Raw genomic sequence first — 12,130 nt, 5'->3', positions numbered from 1 at the left:
GTCTCCTGTGCAAGCACATCTTAATAGTTTCATTTGATCTCTGTTGTGGTGCTGTACAGAGGCAAAATTATAACCACTGGGCAATGTCACTTTTATATATCAGCACTGGGCCCAAATTTTGACCCCCCCCCCCCCCCCCCCCCAACAAAAAACCCAACAATGAATAAAAATAAAACATTTGAGGGCCAGTTAAAGACATTCTAAGTTTAGTCTAAATCTTATCAAAACTCTACTCCATCTCCACATGCAATATTGGTGTGCATGATTCTAAAGATTGTCTACTTCTATTTTAGTTGTCTCAAGGTGTGCTTCTGTGTTTTACCTCTTATTTAATCAAAGAGCACGGAGTTGCCACAGAAGTGGGAATTAAACCAGTGGTCTTACTGGTTTTTGTTTATCCAGTGCCTTTGTAACTACCGTGTGAAATAAACCTTTTTAAACACTTCACAGCAGATCACTGGTCTGTTAGACTTTTATTTTCAGTGATCTGCTTTTAGAAAAGATGTCTATACTAAACCCAAATCACATTACACATCCTAAGGTTATGCACAGTATCTCATTACAACAGTCTGTTTGGGCTGACATTACATTTGTGAACTTTCAGACGATCAAATTTTTGAGCCCACTGTAATGTGCCAGTAAGAAGTGGATGAGATGCAGAGGCAGTCGGATAATGGTATATGATGAAATATTAGTTCATGTGCCAACAGCACAGATAGGGATGGTAATCGTAAAATATGCTAATTTGCGGTTATTAATCTGAAGCATAGTAAAGCGAAAGTTTGCTCTACAGATCAGCTTTGATCAGAACTCGTCACAATCATTCTCTCAGAAGTCGTTGTCTTCTTGGTGTATCAAAGAAGTGGAAAGTCTGATAAATCAGTGTCTGCCGCGTGATGTTTCTCTTAATTAGATGATATATAGGTAGGAGAAATGAATGGGTTGACTGTTGATAAGAAGTCTTACACACTGTAGCTGAATTATTTCTAACAGATGGCACGTTGTGTATATCTTATTTCTGATTTTATTGCAATATTAATTTCATGTTTTTATTCATTTTAAAGGAATTCTTCAACCGTCCTCTTTGAAAATGTCATTGCAGTCAGAATTCAGTAGGCACCACCAGGTGTCAGTGTTGTGTTCTAAATGGCATGGAGTCTTTCTGTACATCAAAGGAAGACTTGAATCATGTATTTTGACTATAATTTCTGGCAGTGCTGTGGAGGGTTTGTGGTGCACAACACGTATTCTGAATCTTTTTAATATGGAGGAAAAAATGAAGTATTGAAAATGGTTGACACGGTGGATTAGTGGTTAGCAATGCTGCCTCCCTCACATTGAGAAGGTCCCAGGTTCACGACTGGCCTGGTCCTGTCTGTGGAGAGTCTGCATGTTCTCAGTGTTTGTGTGGCTTCCCTCCAGGTGCTCAGACATCCTCCAAACCTCCAAAGGCATGCAGGCTGGGGGAGTTGATGGCTCTGTGGTTGTCTATATGTGGCCTTGCAACAGCCTAGCTACCTATCTAGGGTGAACACTGCCTCTTGCCCAGTGACCACTGGGATAGGCTCCAGCCCTGAACTGAAATGTGTAGCTTTGGAAAATGGATGGGTAGTACTTAAGGTTTCATAGGAATCTATAGGACAAATGTGGCGCATTTCTTTGGCATGTTAAATTTTTGGTCTCTCTTATGACTGTTATTCTCCAGCCATCTAGCAGAATAGTGAGCTGTGGTTGTATATGTGAAGGGCTGGGCTCCTTGATGGATGGACGTTTGGCCTGACTGTTCTGTTTTCAGCAGTGCTGGTGTGAATATCCTTACATGTCTCTGTGTGCATGTAGGTCCTTGGTTCCGCTGAACACATTTTGAGCTCTGTTTAAGCATGACACACTTTCCCAGGACAAGCCCACATTGGCTGCCGTACAGCACTCAAACATGGCCGAACATGCTGGTTGCCATGGTAGCAACCACTTGCAACTGTAATTATCCAGTTTCTACATAGAACTGATTTTTGGAGAACTGTCTAACTGGCCATAGAGAATTGACAATTCTATGAGAATTTGTGGGGAATCTTGTGTTGATTGTGTTGCCATGTGTTTGGGATATAATATCTAAAATCATGTGGTTAAGGAAGATAAAGTAATGAGACTGTCACACCGTTATGGATTTGACCAAAAGCTGATGTGCATATAAAACACATCTTTGGCGGATTGATTTGCACCAGCTGCTAGGGATGTGAATCGTACAACAACTCATGATTCAATTCGATTCCGATTCTTGGGGTGACGATTTGATTCATAATCGATTTTCGATTCAAAGAGCTCTGAGAAATAGTTATATTACTTAAAAAATGTTTAAGAAAATGCAGCTTTACAAGGTTAATCAAGTGATTCTAAAGATGTAAATTTACTTATCTGCTTTGCTCTTTCGGAGTTGACTGGCAGTTTAGCGAAGCGCTGGTCAGTAGTCGGCAGAGACCGCTGCTCCGCTCCTTTTAGCTCCGGGTGATGACGTAGCATGTGGGCTTGTGGATTTGAAGTGTTTCCGAAGTACTTAACTTTCATTTTGCAGATTTTGCACACTGCATAAGTCATGTCAAGCTCCTTCTTACGCAGCAAATAATAAAATCCAAAATGCGCCCAAACATTTGCCTTCAGCAAAGACGGTGCTGGCTGAATTAGCTCTTCATCCGCCATGCTAAGCTTCAGCTCACAAATGTTTGAAGCACGCCGGACCCCCCCGCCCCTCGCGGAGACGCTGTAGTACGGAAGCTGTTGCCTGACAAACAGTACACGCAGCGAGTAAGCAAGGAAATGTTTAATAAAATGCTTTTTAGAAATCGATTCTTGGACATTTTGGATAGATTCAGAATCGTAATAATCGCGATTCAGACGTGAATCAATTTTTTTTTTTTTTTTTTTTCCGATAAATCTGGGTTTACGTTATTAGCTGTTGGGGGTCATAAATATAATTCGTTTGAGCATTTGATCCTCCGCTGTGCCTACGATGCTACGTATTGTGAGGGTCAGAAGTATGGAAATCAGTCATGTTACTTTGTCACTGTTTATAGGCCTCCTGTCCCATATGCTGATTTTTGAGATGAATTTGGTGCGTTCGTATCCAGCTTGTCAGCTAGTGCAGATAACATTTTGATTATTGGTGACTTTAACATTCATATAAATAAGCCCTTTGATCCCCTTTGCAAATCATTTATGGAACTTGTGGATGCATTAGGATTCTAGCAATGCATTCAGGACTCGACGCACATTAGTGGAAATACCCTAGATTTGGTTCTTGTACGTGGCCTTGCTGTCACAAATATCGACATCTTGCCTGTTGCATCGGTGGTCTCTGACCACTCACTTGTTAGGTTTACATTTACATTGCCATGTTTAGTGAAGCAACAATTACTGCGGCAACGCATTATAAACCCTCAACTACGACTGAACTCGAAGCTAGACTGCCTGAAATTTTAACTTCATGTTTCGAATGCTCAATCAGTGGACAGCCTTGTGGATAGCTTAAATTCAGCGCTCAAAACTACACTTGATAAGATTTAATATTATAACTTCCGGATCTGTTGCTATTTGCTTTAAATCTGCAGTGATTAAACAGTTACTTAAGAAATCTATTCTTGTGTATCGAAAAATTATAGGCCAATATTGTTTTTATCATTTTGTCATTACTGGAAATGACCTTGCGTGGTTGACATCATACCTGTCCAGTCGTTCTCATTGTGTTTTGTACAATAACACTACTTCTCATCTTAGTGATATGAAATTTGCGGTTCCACAGGAATCTGTTCTGGGCCCCCTGCTTTTCTCCCTGTATGTAGCACCCCTTGGGCGTATACTGCGGCATTTTGGGATTGGCTTTCATTGCTATGCTGAAGATACTTGATTTGTAAATGCCGATAACTGCTGGTAATCTTATTCATATAAAATCCCTAGAGGATTGCCTTTCTTCAGTGAGAAGCTGGATATCTAGTAATTTGCTGCTTTTGAACTCTGAGACTGAAGTGATGGTTCTTGGTTCAGCGAGACATCGGCATCGGTTTGACCAGCTAGCGCTTAGTTTAGGTTCGTGTGTTCATCATACGGACAAAGTGAGGAACCTTGTGGTAATCTTTGATCCGATGTCGTCCTTTGACCTCCACCTTAAAGACGTCACGAGGACGGCTTTCTTCCATCTGCGAAATATAGTGAAGAACCGTTCTATCCTGTCTATGGATGACATTGAGACCCTGATGCATGCATTTGTTTCCTCTAGGTTGGATAATTGGATTGTTTTATTTTCTGGGTTGCCGCAGCCCAGAATCACGGGTCTTCAATTGGTTCAAAACGCTGCTTCCAGACTCTTGACACAAAGCAGGTTTGACTACATTACTCCCATTTTGGTGTCTCTTCACTGATCAGATCAGATTTTAAGGTCCTGCTACTGGCCTATAAAGTTTTTCACAGACCGGCACCACCCTAATTGGCAGATCTACTTGAACCCTACGTAACGGCCCAGTCTCTGCGCTCAAAGGACGCAGGATTGCTCTGTGTCCCTAGGGTGAATAAAAAGTCTGTGGGATATAGAGGTTTTTCCTATCGTACCCCGGTCCTGTGGAATGATCTCCCTGTTTAGTGAGGCAGTCAGACTCTGTGGAAACTTTTAAGTTGCATCTGAAGACACATTTGTATGATTAATATATTGTTTACTATGCTTTTCTTTTTTTTAACCTTTTTAACTTTTTTAATCATGTTTTTAACCATTTCATCATGGTATTTGATTTTGGTTTTTATTGTTTTTATGTGAAGCGCTTTGAAATGGTGCTCATGATTTGGTGCTCTATAAGTTTAATAAATTGAATTGAAAACGCAGGTGCAGAGATGCTTGGGATCACCCCACCAGCAGTGGTTTTGTCAGCAACCAGTTTCTTCAACTGAGCCACTCCGTTTTAATGTTAATTAGTGGTAAAAGTTGTGCAAATGTTTATCTCATAATGGTTCCAGCAAAAATAAATTAATATATATATATTTTTTAATTTTTAAAAAGAGCAGACAGCTGTGCCATATCTGACACAGACATGAGTAAGACAGCTGACGGACACGTGGTGTGAATGTCGTTTGGGTGTGTGGTGCCCTCTCAGCTCGGCATTGTAGATGAGGTAGTGTGTGTGTGTGCGCGCATCCCATCCACCTCATCAATACATCTCTGTTCTTAGTGTGCACACACACCTTGTGGATTTCTCTCGTTGTCCCCCTCCCTCCTCAGATGACCGGACTGGAAAATTAGCTTGTCACATTGGCTTTGAATTGAATTGACCTTAATGTACCTTCCTCAAAAACTACACGCGCTCTCTCTCTCTCTCTCTCTCTCTCTCTCTCTCTCTCTCTCTCTCTCTCTCTCTCTCTCTCTCTCTCTCTCTCTCTCTCTCTCTCCTCTCTCTCTCCTCTCTCTCTCCTCTCTCCCTCTCTCTCTCTCCTCTCTCCCTCTCCCTCTCCCCCCCCTCCCCTGCTCCCACCCCTCCCTTGTCCTCCCTCCGGTGTGCTGGATGTACAAGCCACAGAGAATATGTCTGTTGATGTATAGTGACAGATGCAGAAACTAGTAATACTCTGAAAACATAGCATAATGTAGGTTATTATTTATTCCTGCAGTGTTTGGGTGCCAGCGGGTAATCTGCTTGATTATGCAAAGAGGCAGGTTTGGTTTTGTCTGTTCATTATTACTGCTGCCAAGGATGTTATGCTTGTTTGATTGTTAGCAGGCTGACTCAACATAATGAATCCATTTAGGCCAAACCTTTAGAGAATGTTGATTCTGACCTGGAATAGAAGAAATTAAACTTTTTAAGAGGGCAAGTTGAAAGATGAGGCAAGTTAATATCACTACCTATAATAACACTTGTTGAAAACGTTGGGCATACTCTGGAATAGCTTCCAAGTTTTTGTCTTCTCTTGATGAAACATGGTGAAAATTTGGGTCTTGATGGACAAGAGTATAGTTGATATCAACATATGCACATTGGCTAAAACGTTCAAACTAATTTTTCCTGTACTGCATGTTTCATTTGATCAAACTCTTTGGTTTGTTAAAATGTAAATTAAATGCAAAGCTCGACAAATTTGCAGTTCATCAACAAGACGAAAGCTATTGGCTGATTTTTGTCAATTTTGTATTATTGGCTTCATCCTGTGTCTGGTGCCTCAAATGAATTCATCAGTTCTGCAGTTGAGTTGATTCTTTGTAGAACTTAAGTCCTGTGCAGGCCCGAGGACCGCTAGCACAGATGCTTATTCCAGATACGGTAGTGTGGAGCAGATGACAGTCTGACTCCCCATGGTGGGAACACCAGTCCATCACAGGTTACATCCCTAGCAAAGACCGGGATCTGTTTTCCAACTGGATGGACTGGGACAATGCAGATGAATGGTAGGTTAATTTCCAGCTCACTGAACGTCCTGCTCCTAGAGCTTTAGAATCAAATGTCATGAATTCATGTTAGTTTAGGCCTCTTCCTTAAATTTTCTAAAGTCTGTATGATCTCAAGCCTCTGACACTTTTACCACGACACAGTTGGTGGTCAATACATCACCAGTCATGCAACATTTCAGTTGTGAGCGAGTTTATTTCATTCGTACTGGTTTAGTTCTGGCCAGACCTGGCATATGCATTACACTTGGTGACCCCAAGAAGCTGATTGATTTGGGGGTTAAAGGTCGATATCACTGTCGCTTACTTGGTAAAAAATCACAAGTGGAATATATTTTTTGCTGCCTGATTATCACCAAACTTGGTATGCATATTAGGCATAGTGACACCAAGATTTCTGTTGATTTTTGGGGTCAAAAGGTGAAAATCACTGAACTGTTCTTTGTAAAAGCTTTCTGTAGAAAAGCATCACTTGTCAATGGTAAGCTTGTAAAAGTTTGCAGGATGCGGTGGCTTGTATAATGGTTCATGAATTGGTTTAGGATAGTGACAAAGGAGTAACTGGATCCAGACTTGTACTCCAGAAGCCTTGGTATCATTCTTTGGGCTTCTGCAAAATTTGACATCCTTTGCTGCAACTAAGGCTTTGAACCGGTTCACAAAACAAAAACCAGAAACTTTTGGTATTTTGCTAGGAACAAAAATGAAAGCAGAAACTTTATATTTTTTATATTCCCAAATGGAACAGTTTATTTAAAATAATGGTAACCAGTTAAGTTTTTTTTTTGTTGTTGTTTTTGAAAAGATTTCTGTTTACAATGACCCGGTAAGGACGTGAGACTCCATTTATGCTATACACCCAAACAGTCGCTGGTGGTAATGCACCATGTCGGTTTGCAAATCTCCAATAAACTTGACAGACGACGATCTGGTGAGGTTCGCTTCTGATTATTTTGGATGTTGTTGGCGGACCTGTGTTTCACACTGAGAAACGCACCTGGAGCAGACAAACATCGACTAACTTCTTTAAAAACACTACATTTATTTGGTTCATTATTATACTTTTTTTTGTATTATCAAATTAGATTTATTTTTGTTGTGAGCAGAATGCCGAAGGTACATCAGATGGCTGAACGCTGGTGGGAAAGTATTTCAGCGTTTAAAATTACTTGTATTTTTGTTGATGTTGTTGACAGGACAATGTGCTGGAGTTCTCTGGTTCAGGCTGAGAAACACATCTGGAGCAGACAAATATTGAGGGACTTAAAAAAAAAAACAAAACCAAAAAAACCCCCGCTGCGTTTCTTCAGTAAGTTCCACGATAAGGAATTAAAATATTTCCCAGACGTCACCTTCAAAAACAAGAACGTCTTCTCGCCAGGCTGTGATGATGAATCCGACTGAAACGATGCAATAGGTCAGATTAAGACTTCATATTCTCTCACTGTGTGAATGGTTTTAGGAATTGGCTATTTGTATGTAGCCATATTAATAACATTCATACAGCCTTGTTATGGTTTTGTTCATGTGAGGACTGGAGCGTTAGCTGCTGAGCCAATCAGTCAGTGGGTTTGTACACGGTCCATTATTTCGGTACCACAGGCTTCTCTGTGAGGCTGAAAGCAACACACCACTGTGTCTTTTAAAAATACACGAACACTCTGCTTTGCTTTAAATATACAAATAAGTCTATTTCACATGATTAGTGCAGACCCTCTTTCTCAAGACTTTATTTTAATCAGTGTCCCCTTTTGAAAGTTCTAGCTTCTGCTGCCTGCTACAGTATGCTCTATTGTCTGTGTTTTTTTTTTGTTTTGTTTTTTTGTGTGGGGCGTTACAGCGTAGGTCTGGCATATGCAGTGTTTTCAGTGTCCCACAGCTGACATGGAATGTTATTAACTGGTTCTGGAACAGTATTCTTTTGTTCTAGCCGGTTCAGGAATGTCAATTTTTGATTGGAACCTTAAACCGGAAACATTAAAATACTTTTTCTGTTCAGAATGAACCAGTTTGGGGACAGAAAAATTCTGGTTCAAAGCCCTGGCTGCAACCCTTACCTCCTTTACCCAAAAGCATTATAAAATCATGTGTTTTTATAAATGGAGGCCTTTTTTTTTTCTCCATTTTCCCAAGCAGAGATTCAAAGCTTTATGAGCATCTCTGCACAATTTTTATTTTAAGTGTGAGTAAAATAATGCTAAATCACATATTTGGATCGGTGAAGGATACTTATTTTCTCCCATATGCATCTTAAACAGTGTTTCTTTGCCATGAATCTTTGTTTGGCCTCTTCTTATGCTCTCTAAGAAAAACAGTTTGCAGAAATGAGGCATACACATCAGTTTATCTTCAGAGATTGCATACTGTGTTATTTGACTTTATGAAAGTGTTAATGGTAAATGCACACTTTTGTAAGACCACGGCGATTATCACTGGCAAATGATTAGCTAAAGGGGGAGAAGTTGCTAGACCTGGAAAGGCTTATTTTTAATAGGCATTTTGGACCTTGGTTTAGTGTTACACTTTACTGATTTAGCAGTAGTGCTGTATGTTGACTTGTTCTAGTCACTGACTGAGAAGATTCTGCTTTACTCTTTTCTCTCTTTAGTTTTGCCTCCATCTCCCAAGTCTATCCCAAACCTTCAGCCACTTTTAAGACATGCGTGCTCCACTGTGGCACATGATGGATGACCCTTGTCTGCAGATGCTAATGCATCAAGAGCTCAGCACACAGTGCTCTGCGGGCATAGACACAGCTCAGTTTTACACCCATGTGTCCATCCACTGCAGGCTCTACAGGCAAACTGTAAATGAATGTCAACATTTCTCTTCTCTGTACATAATACGAGGTCTGTTAGAAAAGTATCCGACCTTTTTGTTTTTTTTCAAAAACCATATGGATTTGAATCGTGTGATTGCATCAGCCAAGCTTGAACCTTCGTGCGCATGCGTGAGTTTTTTCATGCCTGTTCGTTGCGTCATTCGCCTGTGAGCAGGCTTTGTGTGCGCAGTGGTCCACCCCTCTCGTGGAATTTTTATTGCGAATAAATGTCTAAACAATTTGGAGCGTTGCTGCATCAATTTTTTTTCCAGAAACTGAGAGACCTCCAGATGGACACCATTCGGAAAATTCAAATGGCTGAGAGACGATTTTATGGGGATTACAGATTAAGGAGTGCTCCAGCTGGTTTAAAGACCGCCCACAGCTGCTGAGAGCGTGCCGCGCTCTGAGCGCCAATCGACAGGCTGAAACCCCGCTGAAACAACCAGATCATTTCCAACGTGAAGGCTTTGTTGATCCGGGACGTCGTCTGACTTACACAAAAATGGCAGGAGACGTGGACATCAGTACTTTTTCAGCACATTCCACTGTTACAGGAGTTTTTTTCATGTAAAGAAAAGCGGACGGATGCGCCACCGTGCCGCTCATGGTGAGTCACAAAACCCCCTCCGTGTTGGTCTCACAGGACTGCTTTGAGATGGCTTTCAGATGGCTGTCGGTGGGTTTTCAGTCGTGTGACTAACTGAGAAATTGTGGATGAGCCTGGACATGCCAGAACATGTCCTGTGAGGCTTCATCACGGCATTGCTTTGTGCCATGCAGCACCGCCGCGACGCGCGGAATTCCTCCGCTCCTCTTTCCATGACAAAAACTCCTGTAACAGTGGAATGTGCCGTTCATTTCCAAACTGGACGCTGTGTTTTATCCGGGACATCCTCTGACTAGCACAGGAATTGCGGAAGATGTGGACATAAGCACTTTTTCGGCACATTGAGACATTGAGACAGACGTGCGGAGGAGGCAAGTTTATATATAAAAAAAAAAAAAAAAAAAAAAAAAAAACTACCTATGCTGAAGGGCTGATTAAGCTTATGGGCCTTTCACACTGAGTGCACAAATGCAGCGTGTATCACTCTAAAACCCATTATTTTCAGTGAGAAGCTTGATGCAACTGGTGCGGCACAACAGAGCTTGTGTAACGCTCTACCGTGAGCACGCAGTGCCACTTGACGTCAAACTCAATGCGGTCCACCTAACAATAGTCAGAACACAGCCATCTTTAGCCAGCAGAGCAAAGCCAATGCTAACGGACGCACGAGCCGGCCCGACACTAAGGTCTAAGCCAAGAAGCTGCTCTAACTTATGGACACAGCCTTTCTGTCTGTATCGTGCAAGATTAATGTAAAGTGTGTACCAAGAGAACCTAAACGTGTAGCAAAAGCATGCACAAGCTAAGCGCTAATGAGATGCTATTCACGTGAGTAAAATGAGATGAAAATTCGTAGCTGTTGCACTTAAAAACTAAACGAAGTGATACACAGGTAACAGAAATGAAAGACAATTACAACCTTGTTTTAATTAGAAGAGCGTCATTCAATGCCATTCAGACAAATTTGCAGAAGCTACGTTACTCAGACTGGGTGTGTGTTTATGTCCAAAAGTGAAGAATTTTGGACCGAGTGTGTCTGCTTGATCACACCGGCTGTTTCAGCTGTGGCCTGCGGCTTCGGCTGCACCCAGCCTCACTGATGACCAGTCGCTGAGGAAAAAGCTCCTCAGCAGGATGATGTCAGTCACTCCTCCTTCTGCTTTTTGCTGCTTTGTGGTTGTGATTCACAGACAGACTGCTTCGCTTTTTATTTAATTTTTGGGGGGAACACACAAACATGGCAACTTTCAGACTTGTTCAGCCTCCAGAACAGAAACATAGTGATGTAGAAAACCCCACCCTCTATGTGCGTTCACGCAGAAACTTGAGCACGCCATGCATGTGATCTGAAAGGCCCTTTAAAGGATTAAGGCTCTTGGGGTTAGTAATCTTAGCAAATGTAGGTTTTGAAGTCCATTTGGGATAGGGTTGAAAAAACAGGTGAAAATGTGCAAAACAAAAGACTAATACCATACACATTAATTGGTATAACTGAAGTATTAAAGAACTGGGTTACACACTAACACCATACAACACAATCTGTGAATGTATTAAATAAAATGTATTTATGCAGTATTAAGCACATAAATGTATCTATATTGTGATACATATCTAGTATCGAGCGACCAATTCGATTTTTGAAAAACAGTATTGAGCCCTAATACTCTTCAATGCATTCTGGTTTTTATGTTCTCCTGGGAAAGATGAAGGTGAAGTATTCTGGGAATACAGCAGATACAATCGCTTACAAGGTACGCAACCTTCAGAGACTAACAAAGTGGAACACCACCCTCCAGCAGCAGCAAACAGCCTAATGTGCCCACCTCACTGTACGCTCATCCTCTCTGGAGTACCAGCCCAAAAATAGTGCTGCTTCTCAATGTATCACTTTGAATTACATAGTGACCCAAAGAAAGGAAATTAAGTTGTGTGTCCCATGATGGTTCCATTGCACCCTTATCCTCTCATCCTCCACTTTCTCACACTGAAACTGTGTGTGTGTGTGTGTGTGTGTATATGTGTCTTTTGATTTGTTTTGCTGATGTTTTATTAGGTCCAGTTCAAAGAATGCCAAGAAAGCAACTGCCGTATTCACTGGGTTTTGGCTTCAGTGTCAGAAAATATAAAAATCAATTTAATGCTGGGTTTTGAGCTAATCTGCTAGTATTCTGTAAACTCTGAACAGACTAGAACTGGAGTGGAAAGCAGAGGTTGGTCATTAATTAAAATCCCTGTTATTGCCTGATGGCATGCTGTGATATTGGGTAGAGGTATACACTTT

The 12,130-nt window shown here is 41.3% G+C and overlaps 1 protein-coding gene across 1 annotated transcript in view; it reads left to right on the top strand.

Moving 5' to 3' along the window:
* Positions 1 to 12,130, top strand: part of setd3 (SET domain containing 3, actin histidine methyltransferase) — a 110,760-nt gene that overhangs the window by 60,230 nt on the left and 38,400 nt on the right. The window lies entirely within an intron of this gene.

Source organism: Thalassophryne amazonica, chromosome 19, assembly GCF_902500255.1.
Source record: "Thalassophryne amazonica chromosome 19, fThaAma1.1, whole genome shotgun sequence".
NCBI classification, from domain to species: domain Eukaryota; kingdom Metazoa; phylum Chordata; class Actinopteri; order Batrachoidiformes; family Batrachoididae; genus Thalassophryne; species Thalassophryne amazonica.
Note: the sequence above shows the minus strand (reverse complement) of the source record. Positions and strands in the feature narration are given on the sequence as shown.